The sequence below is a fragment of the Apium graveolens genome, unplaced genomic scaffold (genome assembly GCF_009905375.1).
Source record: "Apium graveolens cultivar Ventura unplaced genomic scaffold, ASM990537v1 ctg794, whole genome shotgun sequence".
Taxonomy (NCBI): Eukaryota; Viridiplantae; Streptophyta; class Magnoliopsida; order Apiales; family Apiaceae; genus Apium; species Apium graveolens.
The window spans coordinates 115,810-128,193 of record NW_027420757.1 but is presented as its reverse complement, the minus strand read 5'-3'; positions in this window follow the sequence as shown (position 1 = coordinate 128,193).

Below are 12,384 nucleotides of genomic sequence, written 5' to 3'. Positions count from 1 at the left end.
ACAGTGGTATAGCCACCATTATTCAACAAAGTGATCCTCTTCCCAATTTTTACAGGGCAAGGTCCATGCTCACCTTTGAAGAAACTCGACAAGCTCAACAAACCACAGTAACTAATGTCTCTGAAACTGCTCTTATGTCATCTGCTAAATCTCCTCGTCATAACTACCCACTTTCTTATCAACATTCTGATGGTCAAAATTCATATACTAGAGGTAGGAACAACACACAACGTGGTCGTGGTGGTCGCGCAAGAGGCAACAATGGACATGGGAAAGGTCGTGGTGACCGTTGGGGTAATTACCACCAACAGCAAAATCAACAGCGGCAACAACCTTTTCAGCAACCTTGGCAAAATCAACAGCGACAACAACCTTTTCAGCGGCCTTGGTCTCATTCACCTTGGGCCTGGCCACAACAGCCATGGGCAACACCACCATGTCCCTATCCTAGCAAACCATGGACTAGACAACAGGGCCCTATACGTCCATCTTCTACTGTACTAGGATTGTTAGGATCTCGGCCACAACAAGCTATGAATGTCGCAACATCTTCTGTTTATGCTCCAACAGATATTGATGCTGCTCTACACATCGTGACACTTAATCCCCCGGACAATAACTGGTATATGGACACTGGTGCTACTTCGCACATGACATGCAACGAAGGTACTCTTTCGTCCTATTTTAATTTGAGAATAAACAAAAATATTGTTGTCGATAATGGTCATATGATTCCTATTTCTGGTTATGGTCAGTCCCACCTATCCCCACCACACCCTCCGCTTACTCTCACAAACATTTTGCATGCTCCTAAGTTAATTAAAAATCTTATATTTGTCCGCCAGTTTACTATGGATAATTTTGTGTCTGTTGAATTTGATCCTTTTGGGTTTTCTGTGAAGGACCTTTAGACGGGGATGCATCTTACGAGGTGCAATAGCTATGGTGACCTTTATCCTATCACAGTCGCCTCTACTACATTTACAAATCCAACATCTTTTGTCACCATTTCCTCTTCTACTTGGCATGATCGTCTAGGTCATCCAGGAGCTCCAGTTTTAGATTCTCTTAGAAATAAAAATATGATTTTTTGTAACAGAACTCGTCATTCTTCAGTATGTCATGGTTATCATCTTGGGAAACATGTTAAACTACCATTTTATTCTTCTATTAATATAACATCTTCAGCTTTTGATATCATCCATACTGATCTTTGGACTTCTCCTGTTTTGAGTTCACTTGGGCATCGTTATTATGTGTAATTTTTGGATGATTGTACCAATTTTTTGTGGACTTAACCTCTAAAAAGAAAATCTGAGGTTTACTCTGCATTTGTCAGATTTTGCAATTTTATTCGTACTCAATTTGAGAAAGAAATAAAAAATATTCAATGTGATAATGGGCGTGAATATGACAACTCTTCATTTAAAAAATTATGTGAACTCAGTGGTATAAATTTCAGATTCTCTTGTCCACATACTTCTTCTCACAATGGCAAGGCTGAGCGTAAAATTTGATCAATTAATAACATGACCCGCACTCTTCTGCTCCACGCATCCATTCCTCCATCCTACTGGCATCATGCTCTTCACATGGCAACATATCTTAACAATATGCTTCCAAGCAAAGTCATCTCATTCTCCTCCCCTACTGAAATCTTATACCAACAAGAACATCCATATTCTCATCTACGAGTTTTTGGATGCCTCTATTATGTACACTTACCGTCTACCTCCATTCATAAACTACAACCTAGGTCGGTTCCTTGTGCATTTCTCGATTTTCCATCAAACCACCAAGGTTACAAATGCCTAGACTTACCAAGAAATAAAGTAATTATGTCTCGCCATGTTACTTTTGATGAGTCCAGCTTTCCTTTCTCAAAAATACACAATCCTTCTACGTCTACTTATGGGTTTCCTGATGATGGCATATCTCCGTACCTCAAATATTATCTTTAGAGTGCTCTTGTCCAGTCAGCACCTATACAACCAACATCCCCACCAAATCAGGCCCAAATACCTACTATTCCTGCTTCTACGCTTCCTCTCACGCTACCTATACATCCCCAACGCAAAGTTACTGCACCCGTGCTAGTTTACACAAGACGTAAAGTAAACCAGCAACAACAAGCCCGACCCGAAATGCCTCAATCCACTCTTCCTCTCCCTGTTGACACCCGAAGCCTGATTGACAATTTTAGTGTGCCTTCTCCACCACCAGATGAGTCTCAAACCAAATCACAGCCACCAGCCCGGTCCATGGCTACCAGGAGCATGCATGGCATTTATAAGCGCAAACAAAATTTTTCCTTAACCATGAATACCGCCACCAAAATTTCTCCATTACCAAAATCATCTTTGGCAGCCACTAAAGACCCTAACTGGAATTTGGCCATGACTGACAAATTTAATGCTCTTATTAAAAATGGGACGTGGGAGTTAGTTCCCCGTCCACTTAGGGTTAGTATTGTTTGATCTATGTGGGTTTTTAGGCATAAACATAAAGCTAACGATGATTTTGAAAGACACAAAGCTCGGCTTGTTGTAAATGGTAGGTCTCAACAAATAGGTGTGGATTGTGATGACACTTTTAGTCCGGTAGTGAAGCCGGCTACTATTCGGACAGTTCTTAGTCTTTCCTTGTCAAAATCATGGCCCATCCATAAGTTGGACATTAAAAAAGCTTTTCTGCACGTGAATCTTGAAGAGACAGTATATATGTATCAACGCTCAGGATTCAAGGACCCTTTTCATCCAGACTATGTTTGCAAACTCAAAAAGTCCATATATGATCTTAAACAATCCCTTCGGACATGGTATAAATGGTTTGCTTCTTATGTTTCCACCATTGGTTTTACGCATAATAAATCTGATCTTTCTTTGTTTATCTATCGACATGGTTCTGACATGGCATACATATTATTATATGTTGATGATATTATTCTAGCAGCCTTTTTAGATTCTCTTAGAAAATTAATAATATCTCATCTAAGCTCTGAGTTTGCAATGACTGACTTAGGTCCATTGAGTTATTTCCTTGGTATAGCTGTTAGTCGCCATGCCGGTGGTTTATTTTTCTCTTAGAAAAGGTACGCCGAGGAAATCATAGAGCGAGTAGGCATGTCCTTGTACAAACCAACACCTACCCCAGATGATACAAAGACAAAATTAAGTTCAACTGATGGTCCTCGTATCAATGATAGTTCTCATTATCGAAGTCTTGCAGGAGCTCTTCAATATCTAACTTTTACGAGACCTGATATCTCTTATGCCTTGCAACAAATTTGTTTATACATGCATGACCCTCGAGAATATCATATGGACGCCTTAAAGCGTATATTACGCTACCTGCAAGGAACTCTTGAACTTGGTATGCACTTGTATCCCTCTTCTATTACGGGATTAATTTCTTATACCGATCAACCGATGCTCTACCTCGGGTTATTGTGTTTTTATTGGGGAAAATATAATTTATTGGTCCTCGAAAAGGCAACCTGCCCTCTCTCGTTCAAGTGCAGAGGCAGAATATAGGGGGGTTGCAAATGTGGTTGCAGAAACTTGTTGGATCAGAAATTTGCTTTTGGAGTTACATTGTCCGATGAAAAAGGATACTGTTAGATATATTTGTGATGTCATGTCTAATAGTGATTTGTGTTTAGTTTTCAGATCTTGACTAACTGGACAAATTAGGACTTAACTGGAAATCAGTACTTATACTGAAGTCAGAGCTTAAGATATCAGAATTTAAGTTATCAAAACTTAAGATATCAGAAGATATTTATCAGGAGATGATATCAGGATTTAAGAAGACTTTCAGATAAGGAAGGCGGTTGATTGAAAGGAAAGAAGATCAAGACTAAAACAAGAAGAGATATGCATGGAGAAGAATTCTATGAAGAATAGAAGACTTGGAAGAAAAGATAACTAGTTGATCTATTTTAGGATACAGAATTATATTCGATATCAATTAGAAGATTATCGTGTAACTGTGTGTCTATATAAACACATCATAGGTTTTACACTATATGTGCTATCTTAATCAAGAATATTATTCATTGTAACCCTAGAAGCTCTCGTGATATTTGTTCATCACTGAGAGAGAACGGTTCCATTGTAATACTGTTTTATTAATAAGATTATTATGTATTTCATACTTGTGTTCTTAATTCGATTTGATTGTACTATACACTGTATTCAACCCCCTTCTACAGTGTGTATGACCTAACAAGTGGTATCAGAGCTTATCGGTTAACACAAATACAGTAAAGATCCAAAATAATCATGTCTGAAGAAGAACAAACTCCAACAAAGCCCACCAAAATTGAAGAAACTCCAAAGACTCAAATCCATAATTGATATGAGAATATTAGGGTTCCCATACTGAGACAATCTGAGTATCCCATATGGAAAGTGAGGATGACTATGTTTCTGGAAGCTACAGATCCAGAATACCTTGACAGAATTAAAGAAGGACCACATAAGCCAACCAAGCTCTCTGTTGTAGTTGCAGATCACCCAGCAAAGACTGTACCAAAGGAGAAAAGTGAGTATACAGCTGAAGATATCTCATCTATTGCTAAGGATGCAAAGGTAAGACATTTGATGCATAGTGCCATTGAGAATGTAATGTCAAACAGGGTAATTAACTGCAAGACTGCGAAGGAGGTGTGGGATGCCTTGGAGACAAGATTCCAGGGAACTGATGCAATAAAAAAGAACAGGAGAACTAAAATCACTCAAAAGTATGAGCACTTTGACTCAAAACCTGATGAGTCATTAATTGGTTTATATGACAGATTTGTCAAACTCTTGAATAATCTGTCACTGGTGGATAAGGAATATGATCTTGAAGATAGTAATCTTAAATTCCATTTAGCTCTTCCTGAAAGTTGGGATTTGAAGGCAACTACTATAAGAGACAACTATGCTCGTGATGAAACTACTCTTGATGAAATTTATGGTATGCTCAAAACTCATGAACTTGAGATGGATCAAAAAAGCAAGAGGCATGGGAGAAAGTCAAGAACAGTTGCTCTTAAGGCTGAGGAGGAATCCCCCAAAGTGGTTGTCTCAACGAAAGGCAAAGAAAAGGCTCTCATCACAAAGTCTGATACTGAGTCATCGAGTTCTGATAATGATGAGGATTCAGAAACTGAAATTCTATCTGAAATGGATGTTGATGAAGAGATGATGAGATTGTGTGCTCTTATGGTGAAGGGTATCACAAAGATAACCTACAGGATATTCAGAAGGGGAAAGAAGTTTTCCAAGAAAAGTGGAAGTTCTGATAAGAAGGGATTTAGAAAATCTAAAGGCAAAGGAGGAAAGTCTGACAGAGGAGATTACTCAAATGTCAAATGCTACAATTGTGGTGAGAAATGCCACATATCTCCTGACTACAAGAAAGGAAAAGGTGACAAAGGCAAGGCACTTGTCACAAAGAAGAAAAGCTGGAAAGACACTTCAGATTCTGAAAATGAGGTGAACTATGCCTTGATGCTGCTAGCAGTTCTGATGCTGCTGAGTTAAAGGTACCTCAAACAACTTATATTTTTCATACCGATGATATTAATGAGTTGAGATCTTATCTTAAAATCATATTCATTAGCTATAGAGATCAGACTTTAACATGTGATAGGTTAACTTCTGAAAATCTGGCTTTTAAAAAAAGGAATGACTATTTAGAAAAGGAGTTAGTTATGTTCTATCAAACTCAGAAAGAAAGAGATGATGCTTTTTATATTAGAGATGAAGTGTTAAAATTAAATCAATCTCTAAAAACTGAGTTAGAAAAGGAAAGAGAGATTATCAGGACTTGGACTAACTCTGGCAGAACAACACAGAATTTACTAAGTAGTAGAAACTGGAAAGAGGGCTTAGGTTATGGAGATGATAAAAGTGAAACAGGAACTGAACAAATTAAGCCAATTATTGTTAAACAGACTAATAAGCCAAAGGTAAATCATGTTAAGTTTGTAGCTAAAACTATAAAGTCTGATTCTGAAAAGATGAGAGATATTGAGACGGAAGTTAAGGCAGAGTCAACTTTTGATAAGTTAAAACAAGATAAACCAGCTGAAGTTAACATAGGCTTAATGACAAAGAAGCAGCTTAAGCATAAGCTGAAAGAGATTAAGAATATAAACAAGGTAAAGCCACCTTTGAAAAATAGAAATAGAAAGGAAGGTGTGAATAAAAGCAATAATTATATGCCTGTTCCTAATGCTCCAAGAAAGAAATGCTATAACTGTGGAAATTCTAACCATCTGGCTTCTTTTTACAGGAAGAATAAAAATATAAACTCCTTACCTTCTAAGTCAAGACTTAAAAGTCAGTCTGTTAAATTTAAGCCATAAAATCCTTGTTTTCATTGTGATAGTTTATGGCATTTCATTTATACTTGTAAGGAATATCATAGTTTGTACTATGATTATTATCAAATAAAACCTTATTTAAAGAAAGATAGCATTATTCCTTCTAGTGTAAGTTTTGATGCAAAATATGATACTGTCAATTCGGATAAGAAAAATGTTAACATAAACTCTGATGTTAAATCCGCTGCAAATGTTAACAAACTTAAAAACGCCAAAGGATCCGAGCAAGTTCGGGTCCTTAAAACTAATCATTAGTGGTCTTTGTGATTGCAGGGCAACATGAAAAACATCATAGTTCTGGACAGTGGATGTTCAGGACATATGACTGGAAATAAAGCCCTGCTATCAGACTTTGTGGAGAAAGTTGGCCCATGATTTTCTTATGGAGATGGCAACATGGGAAAAACTCTGGGATATGGAAATATCAATCTTGGGAATGTCATCATTAAAAAAGTAGCTCTAGTCTCAGGACTTAAACACAATCTGCTGAGTGTTAGTCAAATCTGTGACAGAGGTTATCATGTGGATTTCTTTTAAGAACACTGTGAAGTTGTAAGCAAATCTATAGGCAAAGTTGTTCTGAAGGGATACAGGTATGGTAACATTTATGAAGGAAAGCTTTCAACAAGTTCTGATGGTTTTGCAATCTGTCTGTTAAGCAGATCATCAATTGAAGAAAGCTGGGATGGGAACAAGAAACTCTCTTATTTAAATTTGAACAATTTATATGATCCTTAAGAGCCTTATCACCTACTACATATTGATCTATTTGGTCCAGTGAATGTCATGTATATTGTAAAGATGAAATATGTTATGGTCATAGTAGATGAGTTTACTAGATAGACATGGGTGTATTTCTTGCACACAAAAAGTGAAATTGCATCTATCTTGATTGATCATGTCAAACAACTGGATAAGTTGGTGAAAGACTCTGTGAAAATCATAAGAAGTGATAATGGCACTGAGTTCAAGAATATGATTATGGAAGAGTTCTACAAAGACCATGGAATAAAGCAGGAATTCTCTGCTCCTGGAACTCCACAACAAAATGGAGTTGTTGAAAGAAAGAATAGAAATCTTATTGAAGCTGCATGAACTATGCTTGATGAAGCAAAGTTACCAACCTACTTTTGGACCGAAGCTGTGTAGACTGCTTGTTTTACTCAGAATGCAACACTTATCAACAAGCATGGAAAGACACCATATGAGATGGTGAAGAAAAAGAAGCCAAATCTGAAGTACTTTCATGTATTTGGATGCAAGTGTTCTGTTCTTAAGACTCATCCTGAACAGCTATCCAAATTTGATCTAAAAGCTGATGAAAGAATTTTTGTTGGATATCCACTTTCCACAAAAGCCTTCAGAGTCTACAATTTAAGAACAAGGGTAGTCATGGAATCTATCAATATCTCTTTTGATGATGAGAAGATTACTGGACTTGAAGATTTCAATGATCATGATCAGCTAAGATTTGAGAATGAAGTTTTAAATTCTGATTCTATAAATTCTGATAGTCTAAATCCTGATACTGCAAATTCTGATGGGTTAAACTCTGATGTTATTAAAACTGTGGTGACTATGCCAAAGGAAAATACACCTGTGCAGGGGGAGCATATTGAAGATCCAACCATATCTCAAGAAGCATCAGAACCTAGAACAGGCTCTTCAAGTTCTGATTCATCAAGTTCTGATGGGCCAAGTTCTGATAATTCTGGAAACTCAAATTCTGATTCATCAAGTTCTGATGGGCCAAGTTGTGATAATTCTGGAAATTCAAATTTTGAATCCAACTCATAGATCATAATTTCAGGGGGAGCATCAGAAAATGTTGATGGAGACAGCATGGATCATGGGGGAGCATCCAATTTTAGAGATAACCTTCCATCTGTAAGGAAGTGGACTAAAGCACATACACCTGACTTGATTATTGGAAATCCTGAAGCAGGTGTTAGAACTAGAACAGCTACATCAAATGAATGTCTCTATCATTCTTTTCTTTCTCAGGTTGAATCAAAGAAAGTGGAAGAAGCTCTTCAAGATGCTGATTGGGTGCAAGCAATGCAGGAAGAGTTAAATAAATTTGAAAGAAATAAAGTCTGGACCCTAGTGCCAAGACCAAAGAATAGATCAGTTGTTGGTACAAAATAGTTGTTCAGAAACAAAACTGATAGTGATGGTATAATTACAAAGAATAAAGCAAGGCTAGTTGCAAAAGGATATTCTCAACATGAGGGAATTAATTATGATGAAACATTTGCACCAGTTGCTAGATTGGAAGCCATAAGGATATTTATGGCTTATGCTGCTTACAAAAAATTTACAGTCTTTCAAATGGATGTAAAAAGTGTTTTTCTTAATGGAGAATTTTCCAGGTTTCGTAGATTCAAAATTTCCTAATCATGTCTACAGACTTGATAAAGCACTTTATGGCCTTAAGTAAGCTCCAAGAGCATGGTATGAGACATTAGCTCAGTTTCTTCTGGAAAGTGGATTTAACAGAGGGACTATTGACAAAACTTTATTTTATCTCAAGCATGGAAAGGACTTACTTTTGGTGCAGATATATGTTGATGATATCATTTTTGGTTCTACAAATGACAGACTTTGTAAAAGGTTTGCCAAGCTAATGCAGTAAAGATATCAAATGAGTATGATGGGAGAACTTAGCTATTTTCTGGGCCTTCAAGTCAAGCAGAATGAAGAAAGAACTTTTATTTTTCAATCTAAGTACACTATAAATTTGTTGAAGAAATTTGAAATGCAAGACTGTTCAAGTGCATCCACTCCTATGGCCACTGCAACAAAATTGGATAAGGATACTGGTACATCAGTAGATATTACTGATTACAGAGGTATGATTGGCTCACTACTCTATCTAACTGCAAGTAGATCTGATATCATGTATGATACCTGTCTTTGTGCAAGATTTCAAGCAGATCCAAGAGAACCTCACTTAACAGCTGTGAAAAGAATTTTCAAGTACCTTAAGGGTACAGCTGATCTGGGATTGTGGTATCCTAGGGAATTAGACTTTAAGCTAATAGGTTACTCAGATGCAGATTTTGCAGGGTGCAAAATTGACAGGAAAAGTTAATTTCCACATCAACTGCAGAGGCAGAGTACATTGCTGCAAGAAGCTATTGTGCACAGATTCTTTGGATGAAGAATCAGTTACTGGATTATGGGTTAGAATTTTCTAAAATCCCTATTTACTATGATAATCAAAGTGCTATTGCTATGACAGGTAATCCTGTTCAACACTCAATGACAAAACATATTAGCATTAGGTACCACTTCATAAGGGAACATGTGATGGAAGGTACAGTAGAATTGCATTTTGTTCAAATAGATCAACAACTAGCAGATATCTTCACAAAACCACTATGTGAAGCTACTTTTACAAGATTGGTAAATGAACTTGGAATGGTTTCATGTTCTTTCTCTAAATCTGCTTAGTTTATGTTCTCATACATCAGACTTTATGATCAGTATTTATAGATACTACTATCTTTATGAAATATGTGCTTAAATTGATATTTACTTAAGTGTTGATTGTTGTCTGATGTAAATTTCTAAACTCTGATAGTGATATGAATGTTTCTGTGACTATTCAATCCAATGAAGATAATTGTGCTAGATGCTGACCTAGTAGTCTCTAATATACTAATGATCCCATGTTTGAAGTAATTGTTTATGTGGAAATATTTTAACACAAGCAAATTCTGATATTGAGCTTGGTTAGGTTTACTTTGTGTATCTTATTACTAAGTCAAAAACTAGAATAGTGATTCTTATATGTTAAGTTCTTATGTTGGTAAATCTTATGGATGTACTAAGTGCTGATAAACCTCACTTAGAAAAAGAAAAAGAAAATAAAATAAAAAATATCAGGAACTCCTCTGAGATCTAGAAAAAGATGTATGTGGAATGGAAGACCCAAGTGCATTGCTGGTATTAAGTAATATGCATTAGAAAAGCAAAATAAAAATTTTCTTGGTGACTTTTCACATTCTCTGATTACTGGAGAAATACTCTGATAACAACATAAATTCTGATAAGCAGTCGTGACCCACTTACACTGAGAAGCCACTATAAAAAGGAATTTTAAAAGATGCATAAAATGAGCACAAAATAGTTGAGGTGGACTCATGCATGGACTCATTCTATAGTAGACTTCAGACTAATGACAGATTTTGAGCAAAGTTCTTAGTTATGCCTTCTTTCTAAGATGTACTGAAGTGAATCAGACTTTACTATGTGTGTGATATTTAGCTTAAAGCACACACTTACACTTACACTCCATCTGAATGATGAAAATTACTGTGGTGATCAATGTTATTTTAGATGAACAGTTTAAGTGTCAGTTGCATAAATTCCGAGGACAAGTTTTGATAGAAGTTCTGATGATTAAGTTCTGTTGAAACCATAGCAGTATTTGTGTGAAGAATTAAAGAAATAAACATTCACTTTTTGAGTAAAGGAGCCATATTCTGATGTGGCAGTATTTATTTCCTTGATTTATTTTTAGGTCAATACTTGAACGGTTATATTTTATCAGAATATTGTTTTATGTGAGATAAAGACAGTAATAATCATTTATTTAGTGGGAACAGTTTTTTTTTGAAAAACTGCAATACATAGTAATCATTACTTATTTCTCGTGCCCATTAACTTTTGTCTTAACTACTCCATGCCTGAGAGGTGTAAAGTCTGTTCCACTTCTCAATAACTGTTTTCACGTGGGGTGTCTAAGTAAAAGAAATAAAAGATTTTCAAATCTTTTATTTACATTTCTATTCTATTTACTCTCTCTCTTTTTCTTATTCTCTCATATTTTCTGACGGTTTACTATACAGACATTTTATCAAACACTTTTCAGGCATTCTAACTTCTCACATATTTTCAATGGCACCCAAGGATATAATCTTTAATGGAGAAAAGTTCATCCCCAACAACTATGCTTCCATTCTCACTAAGAGTGCAGCTCCTTCAGAACTTCATTTTATACAAGATTTCTTAGCTCATAGTGAGATTAGGTATGCTCTGACTCAACCTCAATCTATTTCTGGAAAACAAGTGCTAACATTCTGGCGAACTGGGTTGTATGATGATGGTGGTGTTGCTGGTTCTCCAAGCATAATTTTCACATCAGGAGATGTCGAGTATGTGGTTACTAAATTGACTATTCATAAAGCTCTCCATTTACCTGAAGACTGTACATTCTCAACAGTGGAGGAGCCTGTTTTACAGCAGCTTATGGCGAATTTGGGCTATGAGCAAAGCTTGGGAAAGATGGGTCAATTGAAAAGATCACATATCAGAAATGAATGGAGTTATTTCTTTGACTGTATCACCAAGGCATTCACAAATAAATGCTCCAACTTTGATGCTATTCCCATTCTGAGTCAGCAAATCGGGTATGCTCTTATAAATCAAACTCATTTTGATTATGCAAGTGTTGTGCTAGGTTTTATAGGGGATATGATGACAGAAGATAGGAATATAGTATATTTCTCTAGATTTTGTCAGCTTATATATATTTTCTGTTGTGTTGATAAACTCCAACTAGCCAGTGACTCAATTTTACCTTTTAAGCTTGCAAAAAGGGCCTTTAATGACCTGTTAAACTCTGATATCAAGAAGAGAGTTTTGAGACATTTACAAATCCCTCAATCAGTAAAATAAGTCTTGGTAAATGCTGATCCAGAAACCTCTACAACTTTATATCCTGATGTTCAACCCACCAACACACAACAGCCATCAGCACCTACTCATGTCACCCAATAACCACTCACATCAGAACATGCCAATCAACCATCAGCACATACTCCAGTGAAACCTTCTTCTTCTAGAGCAAAGAGGACAAAGACTGTACCTTAGACACAACAAAAGAGAAGGAAGATAATTCTGAGAGATGAATCAGACGATGAGGCACATGTTCAAACATCAAAACCTGTTGTTGAAGCAGCTGAGGAAGTGTCTCCTCAGAAAATAAAGGAAACTGGGAG